We start from the raw sequence: 19,001 nt of genomic DNA, 5'->3' as shown, positions 1-19,001 counted from the left end.
GTACCCACAGCTGTGGAAGGGAGAATCGGCCGATTCTCACAATTCTAGATTGACGAATGATTGCGGCTTGAGCCAGGAACAGATTGTTTTCTGTTCTTTTTTTCCCCATTCATTCATTCATTCATTGAGTATACAATTATTAACCATCTAAACACTATACTGGGCCCTAGGGAAACAGATAATGAATAATTCTTTTTCCTAAGGAGTTCATAGGTTGGTAAATACAGAAGCCATGAAAACAAATAGATCCAAGCAGTGAGACAAGTGCTGTAAGAGAGAAATGACGGCCTCACAACCAGTTGCAGGGTTTGCAAAATGGCTAATGGGACTTCAGAATTTAAACTCTGGCTATGAATCTGATGATGCCTGGGATCTCAAAGGTGATTGAATTAAAGATCGTGACCTCACATCGACATTACTTAACTAGTGAAAATAATGTACATGGTAAAACAAAAGTCTCTAGACTCACCTGCCTGGCCTAGGCTTGCTTTTCAAGGTTGCCTTGCCTGTGGTTGAACTACATTGCTAAAACCACCTGACTATATGTAAGCTACTTATTTTACATTAAAATTGAACCCTTGGGCTTCCTTGCACATATTCTTAATTAATTAATTTCTTCTTTCATTAAGCAATAGATCATAGAAGATGACTTCAGGATAAGGAAAGAATGAAATTCCTGGATCAATTATAAATTTTCAACTTGGGATGTGTCGTCATTCTGTCTCAGTGTCGCTGCCACCTCATACCATGCCCCTGCCAAAATGCACAATCTCCAGTGATAACCAGGCTTCCATGCGATCCAAGCTCATCCCTATGGGAAGTCTGATTTCTGAGGAAAATCACTACAATATTTTTATACGAGTAAAAGTATGTGAAAGATAAAATTAGGAATAGTGTAGAAATATAAGAAATAAATGTGGGTGGAATTGGCACAGATTGTGAAAGCAAATTACTTTGACAAGGACAACAGAGTTCCTGGCACAGAGAGAACTTTACAAATACTAAATAAACAAAAATTGTCAAACACTGCCTGTTTTGATTAAGTGTTCCATTTTACGTGTGTTTTAACTCAAAAGTTAGACTCTAAGAGTGCTTTACATGCCCTAACTTGTTGCCATTGATTTCTCAACAATGTTGCAGTGGATTCGTTTCTGAGAGGAGCAGCGTGGTGGGGGCAAGAGGCGCAGAGTAAACACACAGACTCCGGGAGTCGGGTGAAAGCAGGCTTGAGGCGAGCAGCCCGCAGACTCGTTTATTTGAGTTAGTACAACAGCTTATATAGCCACGACCAGCCAATCCGATCAAGGGGCTGTCTATGCCCCAACCAATCACAGCCTGTTGCCAGGCAGTTTCCAAAGCCATCCAATCACAGTCAGGCTCTTGTTGCCAGGCAGTTTCTGAAACCATCCAATCACGGCCTGCCGTCAGTCAGGCTCTGTTGTCATGTGGTTTCCTCTGTTGTCATGTGGTTTCCGAAGCCATCCAATCACGGCCTGTTGCCAGGCAGTTTCTGTTGTCAGTGGCCATCTTAGCATGACCTTTTCACCTCAGTGGCCATCTTGACATGAACTTTTCACCTCAGCAGCCATCTTGATATGACCTTTTCACCTCATTCCACCACACTAACTCATTTAATATTATCTATTTTGTAGAAGGAAATCAAGGCTCAAAAAAACTTAACAACTTTCCAAGGGCTTTACAGGCAGCACAGCCTGAAGGTACCAGGGCTCAAATTCAAGTTCAGGCCTGAATAGATGAATTTTTCCTAAAACTAATTTAATATCATGCTGTATACCTCACCACTAACATGTTTCTTACAGATAAAATGGCTTTTCTTTGAGTACCTTTCTCAGCTTAATAATAATAATAAGATAAATAAAATAAATAAAAAGAAAATACAGATAGGAATGGATATGGGTGTTTGAGGGAAAAAGATAATTGTGACAAAGAACCACCTCTCTCATACGTAGCTAGTGAGAAATAGAACACCTCCAGTTCCTGAAATAAGCTTTCTGAGGGTAAGACTCCACTTTCCACACCCCACGCTTATGTAAGAACTCAACAAATGGTGAACATTAAACATGTGCCCATTGGTGAAAGCTGTGCTGTTTGAATTCTTCTCTGCCATCTCTAATTCTGTATTTCTCAGACCTTCACAATATGTTTAATAATCCTTTTACCATATTAAGACATTAATTAATGTGCTACTTAACAGAAATTTGTCATATGCTCCTTCTACCATGTATGACATACATTTCTTAATATGTAACATATGTTTTTCTTCTCTAATTCTCAACTGAGTCTGCACAGCATAGAATAAAAGATTTTAAGTACTCATATAGTGTGGAATGGGGTGTCAACACTGTTTTCCAAAACCTTAATTCACTATTGCCTCAAATGTATACAAAAAAGGGTGAAACGTGACCTTCATACAAATGCAACAATATAAAATGCACTATCGTGTTTCTAGCCTTTTTCATTCAACATTGTCTTTCATAATTCTATCATGTGTTGAGTAGAGCAATAGTTATTCCTTATTTCTGTTTGGTATTGCATCACACAATTATACAAAAATTTATTATTTCACATGTTTTAGTGATCATATATTTTTATCAAAAATTGCTTTAAAATAAAGAATTCTGGAACATCGATTCTTGTACATTCTCTTGAAATATTCTTTAAGGGGAAATTGCTGAATTCTAAGATTTATTGTATTTAATTTTAGTAAGTACCTTCAAATGGCTCTCCAAATGATTCTATTCCAATTGCCACTCTATCCAGGAGTGATTGAAAGTTGTAATTGGTTTGCATTGCCATCAACACTTGGTATGATTAATCATTCTAATCTTATCCTTTCTGGTTAGTGTTACCAGATAAAACACAGGATGTATATTTACTTTTGAAAAGTTGGGTATACACTGGGATATTCAAAATGTTCATGGAGCCGGCGCTGTGGCTCATCAGGCTAATCCTCCGCCTAGTGGCACCAGCACACCGGGTTCTAGTCCTGGTCGGGGCGCCGGATTCTGTCCCGGTTGCCCCTCTTCCAGGCCAGCTCTCTGCTATGGCCCAGGAGTGCAGTGGAGGATGGTCCAAGTGCTTGAGCCCTGCACCCCATGGGAGACCAGGACAAGCACCTGGCTCCTGCCTTCGGATCAGCGCGTGCCGGCTGCAGCGTGCTGGCCGCGGCGGCCATTGGAGGGTGAACCAATGGAAAAGGAAGACCTTTCTCTCTGTCTCTCTCTCTCACTGTCCACTCTGCCTGTCAAAAAAAATGTTCATGGAAAATGAGATAAATTTATTTTGGCACAAAAAATTGAAATCCATGCTTTTGAAGGTTTTCAGGAATTCATGAAAGTAGCAGTTGTTTGGTTTAGCAGTTAGAACACCACTTGGGAAACAAACATCCAATATTGATTACCTGGTTTGAGTGCTGGCTTCCATATATTTCCAGTTTATTGCTCATTTGTACCCTTGGAGGCAACAAGTGATGGCTCAAGTAATTAGGTTCCTTCCACCCATGGAAGAGACCAGATTGAAATCCCAGCTCCAGACATTAACATGGCTTTGGTCTGGTTGTTGTAGGCATTTGGAGAGTAAACCCCACTAGATGGAAGATTTCTACACTCTGTCTCTGTTTCTATGCCTCTCAAAATGTATATATAGATATATATATGAGCAAATACATTTTAATTTTTAATTTATAAAAGTACATATTATGAAAAAAAATTTTTCACCAAAATAAACTTTTGTTAATTCCACTTTCCAAAATCTTTAAACATTTTATTTAAGGTATGCAAACTTCATGTATTTTATACATACAAATTTAGGAACATAGTGATTCTTCAAACCCTACATTCCCTCCCACCCACACTCCAACCCATCTTCTTCCTCTCTCTCCTAGTCCCATTCTCGTTTTTGACAAAGATCTTTTCAATAAACTTTATACACTTAAGATTAACCCTACACTAAGTAAAGAGTTCAACCAATAGTATGAAAAAAAAAAAAACTGTTCCTCAACAGTCAAGACAAGGACTGTTCATAGTCATCATATCTCAAAGTGTAAATTTCACTTCCATAGATTATCTTTTAGGTACTCTATTAGTTACCACAGATCACGAAAAACATAATACTTGTCTTTTGGGGACTGACTTATTTCACTAAGTATAATGATTTCTAGTTGCATCAGATTTGTTGCATAAGACAGAATTTCATTTTTTATTGCTGTGTAGTATTACATGGTGTACATATACCATCATTTCTTTATCCAGCCTTCAATTGAGGGACATCTGGTTTGATTCCATATCTTAGCTATTGTGAATTGAGCTCACTCTTCAACACTGGTGCTGAGGCTCTCAGCTGCTGGGGTCCTGTGTTGTGTCTATGCTCATGATGCCTGTCCACACCCTCCATGTAGAGTCATAGTGTCCCTCTTCTTTTCATCAGTGAACTGATGTTCACTGCAGTTTTCTCCTTAATCCTTCCCTGAAATCGCATTCTCTCCGCTTCTTTTTTTTAATTATCTTCCCCCACTTAGAGCAGTAAGCTCCCTCCCTATTCCACAATCTTGGAATTCTCCCCCTCTACCATCTCTAATTCTTGATGGAAATTTTATGAAACCGGATGTCTTATAGAAGCACACTGAAGGTAGCAACAATGGGGACTTCAAAACACGAGCAATCATGAGCTGGACTTGCTCTTGCATACCTTTTCTGATTACCAATGATCTTACTTTGGCTTTGTGATTTCCTGTGATATTTATGGTTAACCAAGTAGTCAGCCAGTTCTCCGACCCTTTGTCAGTGAGCAGCATTGGTTGAAGATAGAAGCACCAATCAGAGGTAATATTCAAAATGTTTTTCAGCCAATGCATATCTGATCCAATCAGAATAATCATAAGTATGAAAATCGAGTATCACTGTCCCAAGGCTTACCTACTGAATATCTGCTCTTCCTGAACTTAGATTCAGATCACTGCTTCATTGCTATAGAAGGAAGATTAATCATGATGTAATAGGATGTGCGCACACACACACATACATACACCTGAACAAACACCTGAATCTTTGTCCTTCAAAGGAAGTAATCACCTCAGGAGGATCATACATTTATTTAATGTGCTGTCATTGCTCAAAACACTTTTAAAACTCCTTTTAGAACTGCCTTCAGGGTCAGTTTATGAACCACAAAAGATAATTTGTCTCTTTTTTATAGTCACAGTGCATTTTTGACAAATTTATAGTACCTACTTTCATTATCTTTAATCAGAAATAACTCTAAATAACTTCTGGCTATTTCCAAAAAACCAACCCTACTTTCAAAAGACAAAGAGTTATCCTAACTAACTATATGAAAGCAAATATGATATAGATTATGGAAGAAAATCAGAGGTAAAATCATATTCTTGGGTAAAGATTTATTATTTTAAAAGGCACATATAAATAGTACAAATTCCCCTTTTAAAAGCTGCATCTTTTCTTGCTCAACCTGTGAGTTGATGTGCCTCACCTCTGCTCCCTTCCATAGCAAACACTCTGCCATGGTTTCAGTAAGTCTTTCCAAATCTTGTGTTAAAACTAAATTCCAATGCAATGGCATTAAGAGGTGAGACCTGTAGGAGATGGTTAGGTAACTAGGGCTGTGCTGTCATGAATGCATTAACATCCTCATAAAAAGGCTCAAGGGAGTTAGCTAGCCCCTTTTGTTCACCTGCCTCTCTGTCATGGGAGGTCATGGCATTTGTCCCCTCCTGAGACCACGATAACAAGGCACCATCTTGGAAGTGAACAGTAGCCCTCACCAGATGCTAGTGCCTTCATCTTGGACTTCCAGCCTCCAGAACTATGAGAGATAAAATCTGTTCTTTATGACTTACCAAGCCCCAGGTATTTTGCTGTGGCAGCACTAGGCACTGCTCTCACCCAGGCTGTCATGCTTTGGATCAAGTGACTGGACTCCCCTAAACTTCACTGCCCAGATCACTGGGCCAAGGCTGGATGCCTAACTCAAGACAAGCAATCTGCAAACTGGCCAGTTCATGTGGTCTCCTTCAAAAAGATGAGCTGGGCCCCTCAGAATCTCAATTTTGAGACATGAATTAAGAAATGAAAATAAATGTCCAGCCTTATGGGAGCAGAAATTGAAAAGTCATAACAGGATAGGTGGAAGTGGGGAGTGAGAAGAGCAAGGTCATGAATGCCAAGCATAAATTGCAAAAGGAAACTAAGCAAACAGCAGAAACAGGCCAATGGGGATGGGAATGAAGCAGATGGACACAGAAAAGTAAGGATGTTTGGGGAATCACAGTGAACCCAACCAGGTTGCTGTCCATGCTTCAGGCATTGACTCTTTCATGTGTGGAACCATGTTGTGTTAGTCAGCTTTTCAATCTCATGAAATTCCTCAGGCAAGATATCTTATGAAGAAAAGGGGTTCATTTGGATTCATGGTTCTGGAGGGGTAAGAACTTAGTTGACAATGGCCATGTTACTTGCAGAGTCCTAAGGCTGCCCAGAGATCATGTGGCATGACACATGGAAGACACGTGTTTGTGTATGCCTCTGTCTGATCCGTCTCACTCTTCTTGTAAAGCCACCAGGTTTCAATCATGGGTGTTCCACATTAACAACTTTATATAAACCTAATCTCTACCCGAAGGGTCCATCTCTAGACACCAAAGTCAAATGAAGTGTCTACCCACCTCATACTTCACAAAGGGGGTTACATTTCCATACACAGAGACTTGAGGGACACCTAAACTGTAGCCAAACCATGGCACATGTGGTTTCAGCCATGCCATCATGCACCATCAGAGTGAGACTGTGACCCAGGCTGGGCCAACAAATGCATCTATCAACTGGCCACAGTGATTGGGTTATTCTGAGAATGCAGTCTAGGTAATCATAATGCATATCAGGACTTTTATTAGTAATACCAGAAAGGTATCCCCTCTCTTTCAAGGTGGTTTAAGAAAAGTAAATTTCTGAGAGCTACCAGTAAACATTGTGGCATCACAAAGTTGGTGAATCTTAGAATGAAGTTGATATCATGGAAGGACTATCCAAGAGAGCTCTTTGATGGTATTTTGGACCTGGTGGATAAAGTCTCAGCTGAAACTGTAGATCTGCCTTTCTCTCTCTCTCTCTCTCTCTCTCTCTCTCTCTCTCCCTTCTCTTTCTTTCTCTTTCCCTTTATCCTTCTTTCCTTCCTTCTTTCCTTCCTTCTTTCCTTCCTTCCTTCCTTCCTTCCTTCCTTCCTTCCTTCCTTCCTTCCTTCCTTCCAGTTAAACCATTTGTTCTTTGTTGTTTAAACCACTTTGATGGATTTTTCTTACTTGCTAACAAAAAAAAATACACTCTGGCATAAAGGCAGAAGCTCCTTTATTCCTAAAATTCTAGTTTAAATCCTAGTTTATGTTTAGCCCCCAAAATAAACCTTTTTTTTAAAAAAAGTATTTTTTTTTATCTATTTGGAAGGCAGGACATCTGAGAGACAGAGACAAAGAGAACTCCCCTCTACTGGTTCACTCCCCTAATGGCCACATTAGCCCAGTCTGGGTCAGGCCAAATACAGCAGTTGGGAACTCAATCAGAGTCTCCCATGAGAATGACAGCAACCCAAGTAAATGAAACATCACCAGCTGCCTCCAAGAGTGTGCACTTGTAGGAAGCTGGAAGTGACAGCCAAGCTTGGACACTCTAATATGGGATGGTGGCAACTGAGAAGTCATCAACCACTATATCAAATGCCTAATCCTAAACCCTCTTTTTAAGGCTAACATAAATGAAATTCCTCTTTAACCCCAATACCCAAGATAGATAAATCATGTGATTGATAAATCAATGTTAAAAGAATTACTTTTATATTTTCTAGATGGACTTTATTCTTATATTTATAAATCTTATATTTGTTATTTTAATCTAGAACCCAGTGATCTGAATATATTTTATTTTACTAATTAATTTCTCTGTTACATAAATGGACTGTCCTATAGAGAATGACTTACTTAAAAGATTTTTGAACTATAGGTTCCCAGTCAATTGTTTCATTAAATCCTGAAAATTTTTTGAAATAGTCAAAAGTAAAATTTATTTCCCAGGCCTTCTATACTCTGATACCATTGTAAGGTAAGTTTGTGTCCTTCCAAACTGTTGTCAATGTACACATGTACATTTCAGTCTAACAAAGGAAAACAGACTGCATGCTACTCTTTTTTTTTTTTTTTTTTGTATTTTAACACAGCAACATTTTTTATTGCTTTTAAGGGTTTCTCTAGAGCAGACATTCTATGGCTCAGTTGTTTCATTTTTGCATTTTAGAAAGTTGAGGTTAAAAATGCTTTCTCCAAATTGAAAGAAAAAAAAAAAAATGAAAGGCTGAGTATGATGGGAAGTAAAGAGTACAGGCCTTAGAAGGGCAGGGTCCATTGCTCTTTTGGGTATCAGCTTTGATTGGCAGTCGCATGCTGATAGCCTTTTACAGCAGCTGATTCTGGAGAACCATTTGAAATCCAGGTCAGTGCCCCATCCATCAGCAAAATCCAAGCCCAGCCCCCTGTATGAGCCTCAGCAAGAGGACCTGAATCCTATTGGCTTAAGTAAGAGAGTTGTAGAGCGCCAGAAGCTGACAGAGTTAGCTGCAGCAGTTTTATTTGTCGTAAAGCAAGGGAAATAGGGTTCTAAATGTTGGAGAGGGCTGTACAGAGCCTCTTCCACCACCTCCAAGCTTAGTAAACCCAGGAGACAGGAACCCACTGTGAAGAGCTGCATTCTTGGTCAAATAGTTCTTCCAACTTCTTAAGGGTTTCATCAGCACCATTTTGATCAGTGAGGGGTCAAAGCAGTGAGCATACTGACTGTGGATATCCTCAGAGTCATTCTACAGCTGCTACAGGGCTTCTGTCTGAGTACCCTGGCTGGTAAATGCAATGAACACAATGAGAGGTGAAAGTTTTTCAGGGTCTGGCGCTCAATGTCAAAGATGGCCATCTTGTCCTGCTTATGAATCTGGTGCACTGTTTCAAATTTTGTGCAAACATGTTGCTCTGAGAGCTACCAAACTCCAAGAACTCATTAGCAGAGATGTTCCTGGTCATCTCCTCCACTGGGAAGAAGTGGTACTCCTTCCTACCTTCCTGGCTCTTCTTTGGCAGCCATGTTGGATATGGAGCAGGGTACACAAACTTCTCTGGATTCTGACTGAGCAGTGCATCCTTCATATGGCTGTGGCTCATCCCACTGGCTCTGACCAGCACCAGGGTCTTCCTCTTAAATGCAGGAAGATGAACAACTTCCTTGAAGTCAGACAACATCCAACCGATCCAAAACTGAGCCGTGCTTGGCCAGGTTCTTGTCTTTGTATTTCTTTTTCTTCTTCCCAAAGGGACTGCAGCCTGGGGCTTCACCTGGAGCACACTGCACCGCACTTGCTACTTGCCATTCTTGGAGCTTAGGAGATGGGATCAATCCTACTGACTCCTTGGAAGAGCTTTCCATCTACCCCTGCCACCAGTTGCTGTCATCCTTGTTAATGATCTGGATAATGTCTCCAGTGACAAACTTCAGTCCTGCCTCCTTGCAGGGAATCAGGTCATCTTGGGATTGTAGTCAAACTGTGCTCTCATGAACATCTGTAGTACAGGAAGACCACTTTGTTGGTTAAATTACTTTTAACGAGATAATTCCTTTGGTTTCTTTCATGCTGTTCTGCAGCTGATCTATTGAGTGATTAATCACATTTGTGCCATTGAATTCCAGGATCTCGTGCTCTCCGTGAAGGGAACCTTATCTATGAATCACGCCACCATGGAGAATTCTGGCTACAGTACAGGACTCACAGGACTGCTTCTCATTCAGCTTCAGAGCGATTCCCACGGGTTCTTCTGTGACTTTTTCAAATTGTTTGAGTCCCACTTTCTGCACCCACAGGTGTACGTGTTTCGTGTGACACAGCCTCTGGCCAGCTGCGCTTTTTTTTTTTTTTTTTTTAATAAAACAGGCAGAAAACAGGCAGAGTGGATAGTGAGAAAGAGACAGAGAGAAAGGTCTTCCTTTTTGCTGTTGGTTCACCCTCCAATGGCCGCTGCGGCCGGCTCATCGCGCTGATCCAAAGCCAGGAGCCAGGTGCTTCTCCTGGTCTCCCATGCGGGTGCAGGGCCCAAGGACATCCTCCACTGCCTTCCCGGGCCATAGCAGAGAGCTGGCCTGGAAGAGGGGCAACCGGAACAGAATCCGGCACCCCAACCGGGACTAGAACCCGGTGTGCCGGCGCCGCAAGGTGGAGGATTAGCCTGTTAAGCCACGGCGCCGGCCCAGCTGTGCTTTTGCTGCAACTGCTCCAGGTACAGGTGGGAGAGCACCACATGCATGCTGTCCCTCCCCCCCTTGCCTGGAGCATCCTCTCACAGGAGCCAGGGCTCAGGGCTCCAGGTCCAGGCAGCATTGGGTTGCAAAGGCCCAGGCGTGTGCAGTGGCAGCATCTGCATGCTACTCTTAAATTTGCCTATTCTTATTCATCAGGATATCATGGGCATCCTTCCACATCACTCATGGCTGCCTTGTACACCATGGCTGTGCCATACTTTATCTATTATTCGTTTATGAACATTTGGATGGTCTCCAATTTTCTGTAGGATCCATAATGCTATGCAGTCAGCCTTCTGTACCTATGGGTTCCACATCCTCAGATTCAACCAACTGCAGATCAAAAATACTTTTAAAAACTTGCATCTGTGTTGTCGCGTACAAATATTTTTCTCCTGTCATTATTCCCTATGTGGAACAATATAGCATTTGCATTGTATTAGGTTTTATAAGTAATCTGGAGATGACTGAAAGTTTAAAGGAGGATGGGCCAATGTTATGTAGAGAAAGCACATCATTTTATGGAAGAGACTTTATTAACCACAGATTTTGCTGTCTGCGGGGGTCCTGGGTGGAATCAATTCCCTGGAGACACTGAGGGTCTACTGTAATGAGCACTCTTGTGCACATCTTCTTATATTCTTACGCAAATACTTTTGCCAAATAATTTTTAGACAGGGGATTGTTGATTTAGAATGGATGCATGTTTTAAGTTTTGATATATCCTAATTGTTCTCCCAAAAACTTTATGCTGGTTTAAACACTCTGAGCAGCAAGTAATGAGTGTCCCCTTTGCCACTTTCTCACCAGCACCAAAATCATCAATGTATTCTTTTATTCTTCACCATTGACTTTTTCTGGTAAGCTGCAATGATGAGAGCAACATCTTGAAGTACATGAAGAGTCCCCTTACAAACATGGTATTTAACCAAATATTGCTTTCAGTTTCATAGAAGAGATGTAGTCATTTTTTAGGAATTTTGTACAAAATGTCAGTAACATTAATAATGTTACTTAAGAATGTAATGGGGCCGGCACTGTGGCGTAGCAGGTAAAGCCAACACCTGCAGGGACTGCATCCCATATGGGTGCTGGTTCAAGTCCCAGCTGCTCCACTTCCCATCCAGCTCTCTGCTATGGCATGGGATAGCAGTGGAAGATGGCCCAAGTCCTTGGACCACTGCACCCATGTGGGAGACCGGGAAGAAGCTCCTGGCTCCTGGCTTCAGATCAACGCAGCTCCAACAGTTATGGACAATTGGGGAGTGAACCAGTGGATGGAGACCTTTCTCTCTCTCTCTCTCTCTCTCTCTCTCTCTCTGCCTCTCCTTCTCTCTGTGTGTAACTCTGGTAAAAGATTGATATCCAAAATATAAGAGAAACTCAAACAACTTAATAAAAAGAAAGCAATTCAGTTACAAAATGAGCAAAGGACTTGAACAGACACTATTCAAAAGAAAACATAAATTGTCAATAGGTATATAAAAAATGCTGACCATCATGAATCATCAGGGAAATTCAAATTAAATTTGAGTCATCACAATGAGATATCATTATCAAAAAAACAAAAAAAAAAGACAACTGTTGACAAGTATGTGGAGAAAAGGGAACATTTGGTGGGAATGTAAATTAGTATAGCCATTAGGAAAAACAGTACTGTGGTTTCTCGGGTAATTGGGCCAAGTATGGTTGGGTTTTTTTGTTTGTTTGTTTCTTAAGATCTGTTGCACAGTGTGGTGAGTATAGTTAATGATAGAATATTACACATTTTAAAAGTGCTAAGAGTCCGGCTTGACACTGTGAGTTAAAGCTCTGGGCTGCAGTGCCAGCATCCCATAGGGCACCAATTTGAGTCCCGACTGCTCCACTTTCACACACACACACACACACACACACACACACACTGGAATACTATTCAGCCTTAAAAAGGAAGGAAATCCTGTTATTTGCAACAACACAGAAGAACCTGGAGAATCTTCTGTTAAGTGAAATAAACATGGCACAAAATGACTAATGCCACATGATCTCACATGTAGAACCTAAAAGAGCTGAACTCAGAATCAGAATAGATTGAATGGTAGCTACCAAGGGATGGATGTACCAAGGGTACGGGATTGGGATAATGCTCATCAAATGATACAAAGTTTGTTAGGAACAGTAAATTCAAGAGATCTCTTGTACCACCTGGCAACTATAGTTAATAACACTGTATTGTGTACTTGAATGTTGCCAACATAGTAGATTTTAAGTGTTCTCACCATTAAAAAAAAAAAATATGTGAGGTAATACATATGTCTATTATTTAAATATAGCCATTCCATAATGTGTACATATTGAAAATATCACGTTTTAACACCATAATTATATGCAATTTTTATTCATTAATTTTAAAATAAGCTTAAAAAGAAATAAGTATTAAATCCTTCTCTTGAAAAGTTTGGGAGTTCTAGAAGAAAAAGATTTGCACATACGAGTTTTCTTAAGCAGGTATTCTGATTGATATTTAAAAAAAAAACAGTAACATCCAAATGAGGCAAATATTTATTGAAAGCATTTTTAGAAACAGAAAGCACTGTGACAGGCATTCCAAACTGGGAGCACCCTATAGTTCACCAATTCTCAGAGCAACAATGAGGATCAGAAAGATGTCAAAGAGATACTATTTTGCCTCTAAGCAAAGATTATGCTGTTTCACTCCAATGCCTTCAGTTTGCAAATGCAATGACTAATTGTGAGTAGATCCTTGAAATCTCTGTAGTTTCTTCCCCACCTCCCACTCCCAACAACTGTGGAATTCTGGTATTTGGTAGCGTGGGCAACTGGAAGGCAGAGGCTTATCTAATGCTGTAATTTGATAAGTTAGCCAGAAGCTGCAGGGCTAACATACCAATTTCTCTTAGCACCTACCTACTGAACCTTTCTTAATCATCTCTTCTGCTAAAAGGTTTAAAGCCAATCTCTCTGTCTTAAGAATACAAATGTCAGAATATCACCAATTTACTTGTCTTGCTTGATGCTCTGGCTTGAAAGACCTGAATGCCATCAAACATTGGTGCTTATTATAGGCACTTGGGTGGGACTATTTCATATAAACAAAGGAAGCCAGAGGCACTGGAGTTTACAAACCAGAAAAAAACACTGAACTGGAAACCAAGGGACCCAACAGTGGTATAAAAATCTCAGTGGAAGAGCTACTCTGGCAACTCTGCTTCTTTTGACTTCAGAGGCTCATCTATTTCTTTGCTCACTCAGAGAATATAACATTTTGCAGAATCCATACTAAGATTCTTACCCACTATGCTCTCATCCTGGCTTGTGTATGCTGGTGGCAATCTTGGGATGTTTGGTATAATGTGACTGTTTTAAATGGGAAGCCAAAATAAAACCACTCAACTCCTCCTCTAACGAACCCTGATTATCCTATATTTCACATATAGTGCACTTTATAGAAGTGTTAATAAAAAAAAATCTGTTTTTCTCTAAGTTGTAATTTTACATAGGTAAGTACAAATAAAATTAATCTCAAGGCTCTAATAATACTGTTACATTCTTCTTTCTCAACATTTAACATTTCTAAGTGTCTAAAAATGGACTGTCTCATTTTCATTTGAATCTCAAATATGTAGCTTTATCTTCCCCTTTTCATAAAAGGACAAAAAGTATCTAATGAAATAGAGCAATCCAAATTAAAAGGAGACCATCACAGCTTGATAACATGGAAGGAAATGAAGAAAGGATTAGGGCGATAAACTTGGCTCTGGAATCCCAGGTCCTTTCTAGGTCTCCTGTCAGAGACCTAGGAGTGCGATCAAAACAGCCCTGAACTACCAGGTCTCTCTGGCAACTCCACTCCCTGCACCTGGGTCCCAGCTCGCAGCCTACTCGCACTTCCCATGCATTCACCCCTGCCTTTTCCTGGCCAAAGCTGGGCTTCAATGGTGAGGGAGCTTGAACTGTAAACATCAATAAGAAATACAGTCAAATGGAGCACAATTCACCATGACGCGAACACGTGGGAAATGCGAAGGAACAGAGGAAGATGTGTGAGCCAGAAAGAGCAGTTTGGGTGAAAACCCATTTGAAATGTGCCAGTGGAACAACTGTGAAGGGAAATGAATGAAGGCCTGCTTCTTCACTCTATGAAACCAGTAAGTCTCACAAATGCGGAATCCACTGTCATTGTGCTGAATACTGTCATGTGTGCGGATGAAGAGTGTGTATCCTCCAGACAGGTTATCTTCTTGCTGTGGGTTGCTCAAGACAGCTCAGTGAAATACTGAAGTCGGTGAAATTTGACCCTTCAAAGAACATCTTACATAAAATCAAAATCAATGGGATTGTTAGTATCGATAAAACGTAACTTCATTTGATTAAAGGATTTTAATTGTATTTTCGTATCACATGTGGGAAAAAAACAGTAGATTTTCCTCATGAATCATTTTGTGATTGGAGAAAAATGAAATAAAATTTAAAAGTTAGTGGGGTTTTTTTCCTAAGTAATTTTCAAAGGCGTCATAATTTGAATTTGATATGTGTTGGATTTTATATGTTGCAAAGAAACAAAAACAAAAGAAAAAAATGTTTAGATTTGGTATGAAATGGCATTTTGAGGATTTCCTAAATTATCTGTACTTTGAAGGCAAGGAAATAGAACAGGGTCCAATTTTCTTGTAAGGTTTCTGGCATTTGCTGTTTGGGGAGTTGGTTTTGGGAGGAAGGGAAGGAAGAGACTTGGTTTACGCGATGGTTACTGAGCTCAAAGAACTTCTGTACATTGGCAGTCTCCCTCTCTGTCTTTGATGAAAACAAGGCCTCTATTGTTGTTGTCTTTTTAATATTATGTTTATTTGACTTGTTTGTCTTTCAGAAATGCTGAAAGTGAGAACTGTGAGAGCATAGGGGTCACATTCTACAGGGTTTCTGATTTAACATCTCTCTCTGCCCAATCCCACCTTGTCCAGACCCCCTAAACTGGATCGTCTGATTGGTTCGTCTTACTAGGCTTGGAAGGAATCTCTTCTTTTCTTCTTTCTTCCAAAAAGGCACTGAGGACAAATATTTGAAGAACTTTAAAACAAATTTGATTCTCCCAACCTTGCCCTCTCCCCCTAAAATTAATAATAAAATACATCCAAAGCGAAGGAGTGGGGAGCAAATGAGACCCTCAGTGTGGAGGTTTTATTGAAAGATCCTTGTGGTATTTTGCTTTTGAAATGTGTTTAGCACAGACTTTAAGGATTGGCAATTTGTTTAAAGAAATGGGTAAAATATTTAAAACCACCACTTTATTTAAACTATTGTACCTCCTTCAATAAACATTCGTACATGATTGAACCCTGTATGAACTTGTGCTTTTGCTGGTTAAATAGAATCTAAGCTTCAAATGAAAGGGGATTGCTATTGAGAAAGGGACAAAAACTTACATGTCCATTTTTTTTTTTTTGCCCACACACAAGCACTTAGCCCCCAAAAATACCATGTGAGTGGGATCCTTTATTAAAATGCCCTAAGTTTTTTTTTTGGTTGGGTCCCCCCGCCCTTGGCCTCAAAGTGCTAAACTGAAAGCAAGCTGTTAACAGAAATGAGTAATTATTGAAGCTCTAACAGGCAGCTTTCATTGAAGTTGATTACAACAGCCATATAATCACTTTTACGGATGCTGTAATCACAGTAGCAGGGAATGCTTCACTTGGTTTGTATTGTTTTCGTTCAGGGTGGAGGTAGGGGGCCTTCGAGAAGCCCGTTTTACCACCTCAGTACAATTTCTGCTGCAAAAGAAATCTACACAGCCCTGAATGGAGTGGAGAATCATTTATTCTTTCTTTATTAGCATTTTCTCCTCCTTCACACAAGAGGCTGTTGGAGTCAGGAAATTGCTGTTATTCACTATGCAAGCCAGGGGTTGTAATGACCACTTGGAAGGGTATGACCAACAATTACAGCCCTTAATGAATTGGAGTAATCTAGTTGAGACTAAACACTAGTCGCAACTCTGGGCTGTCTCTGGTTAAATTAAAAGAACAGCAATGCAAAGGAAGTTAACAAGAATTAATTAGTTAGATCGAACTGAAAACCTACTCATTAGAGATGTTATAGGCAAAGTAAAAGCCTATCTTCAGTGCAATTAGGTAGACAAATGAATTGTACAACTGACTGACTCACACCTGCTAACAGCTAAGGGCTATAGCGCTATGTATGGGATCCACTTTTTCCAGTTCATGCATACTTGCATAGTTTAATGGATCTTACATTCTCAAATTAGCTTCCATTCCTTCAGATTTGCACTTGGGCGTTTGATCTAAATATGGGCAGGTTCACTGCGGCAGGGTTTTAACAAGTGCTGGCTGAAGAGGGGCAAAAGATGTGTCTGGAACTCCCCAGAGAGGGCTTGTCTTGTTTCAAAACAAGCCCGAGAAGGTTCTCCCGACTATGTCGTCAAAGAAAGGAACTGCATCTTAAAGGGTATCTATTTTCAGATATGTCTGTTGCCTAATTATTCCATCTTAAATCAGTAAAAGACAGGCTATGATGCCTGCATGTAAGAATCAAATCCATATTAAAATAGGAAGGTAACTCCAAGAAGATTTATAAGGGAGTTGTCTTCTTTAAGGATGCAGAAGGGTGGGAGTGTGGTTATGGGGAGGCGCCAGGGCAAGGAGGGCTGCCTTGCTTTTGAGGGGTGTACAACAGATAAGGAATAGAGAAGCCACAGAAATCTTAAGCCGGGACCTTTCTGGGAACTGTTATCATAATTATGCACCCAGATATTTCTTCCAGATGTTTCTCTGGTCTTTTTCTACCTATTGCATTTTGACTTCCTTGTTCTCTTGCACAAAGGCCCTGAAAGCTTTCGCTGGCTAACGCATTCGCTCCCACACTCTAGGAGGGGACAGACCTTTAGCTAAAGTGGGAGGAGTGGGCGAAGGAATTCTGGAAGCAGATTCATCTGCTTATATTTATGAGTGGAGTGACAGGCAAGGGGTGACGTGGTTCTCCCCGAGTGATGTTGTAGAACAGGAATCAGGAGTCAGAAGTTTATTTTCCAGTACTGCCCCCGTGTCTCAGGATGAACTTGGAATAACCTCTCTGTGGCCCATATTTTTGCCTTTTTAATAGGGGTGATCACCAGGGTTTCCAAAATTTATGGGTCAGTCACAGGGGGAAAGTTCCGACTAGTCCCCCCTTTCACCACCTCTTAATCACTTCCCCACTACCAGTTGGATTGCTCTTTGCAGTGGCACCAGGAAGCTGTTTTGGCACCAGCCTCCCCTTCCATTTTCTTTCTTGTCAGTAGGGGAAGAGGATAGACCAGGCAAGCTGGGGTCCAGAACAGCTCCTCAATGCTGCTCCCCTCCTCCACTTTTGGGGTGCCCCCCTACTGATGTGACAGCAAGAAAGGGACCCTCCATAGAGCCTTTGGAATGCAAGTGGTAATCAATTCTCAAAGCAAGCGGATGAATGGATTCTTGAAGTCCTGGCCACGGCTCCCCATCACCTTCTTAGAAGGCTGGGGCCAGTTTGATTCACGCTTTGCACCTCAAGAGGGAAGGGCCACCAGGGCCTGAGCTGCAGTCTTCCACTTGCCTTATGCTCTGCTACCAAGAATTACAAAGACCCAGCGTGACTCAAGGGCCTTCCCTGGACTGCCACAATCTCCGATCCTCCGGGGTGAAAGCCATTGAGCAAAAGCTTCTTTGACATTTTAGCCACTCCTGCTAACACACAATAAGCAGGCCAGTAATTAAAGAACTAGCTTATTTAATACAACTCCCCCTTGCTCTGAGCCAAAGAAAGCTCTTATGATGCTGCCCAATTACAGGTCAGAAATAAATGACTACTAAGGCAACAATGTAGGGGAAAGGCTGCCGAGAGAGAAAGAAAAGCAAAGAGAACAAACCACGGACATGCTTAGAGGGGTCAGAATACAAAGCCAACTTGGACATTTTCCCAGTCTTACGTGAGAGCTGGGTGGTGGAGGCGAGACAGTTGAGAGCATGTAGGGTTGTCACCCCACAGGCAGTTTGGTGGGAGAATCCCCTGAAGACAGGAGTGGCATTGTTAGGGGCCCCACTGTTGGCTCTTTGTCCCATCGTGCCACATCCCTTTATACAGCTGTGGGACTGCTCTCGGGTTTGGCCTTTTGTGTACTGTCATTCACTTCAACTGGTCTAGGTCTCAGACTGTCTCCTCTCCTGGAGTAGCCCTAAGCAAGGTTGGCCACGTTTCCATGGACCGAAGGTAAAGGACACCCTTCAGTTCTGGTTTACAGTTTGGTCTTGCATTACAGGTTGGACTTGCATTCATTTTCTGGGGTTGCAGTAACAAATCACTACAGACAGGTTGATGGTTTCCAAGAACAGGAATTGATTCTCACGATTCTGGAAGCTGGGCGTTCCCAGGCTCCCGTGCAGAAGCTGTCCTTGTGTCTTCCGCCTTCTTCCACCTCCCGGCATTCCTCAGCTGGGGACACAAGCCGCCAGGCTCTGCCTCTACCTTTCCGTGGCCTTCTTGTCTATGTATCGGCTGTGTCTCGATTCTCCTTCCTTTCTGAGGACACTAGTCGTGGGATTTGGGCCTCACCCTAAGTTTTTTAAATCCAAGATGATCTCATCGTGAGATCCTTACCTTAATCACATTGGC

General features: G+C 41.2%; 1 pseudogene; it reads right to left on the bottom strand.

The window, feature by feature from the left end:
• Positions 1-8,725: 8,725 nt before the first annotated feature.
• LOC133759133 (55 kDa erythrocyte membrane protein-like) lies at positions 8,726-18,451 on the bottom strand (annotated as a pseudogene).
• Between the last annotated feature and the right edge of the window lie 550 nt (positions 18,452-19,001).

Source organism: Lepus europaeus, chromosome 5 (genome assembly GCF_033115175.1).
Source record: "Lepus europaeus isolate LE1 chromosome 5, mLepTim1.pri, whole genome shotgun sequence".
Lineage (NCBI taxonomy): Eukaryota > Metazoa > Chordata > Mammalia > Lagomorpha > Leporidae > Lepus > Lepus europaeus.
The sequence above is the reverse complement of the archived record's forward strand: the minus strand, read 5'-3'. Positions and strand labels throughout refer to the sequence as shown.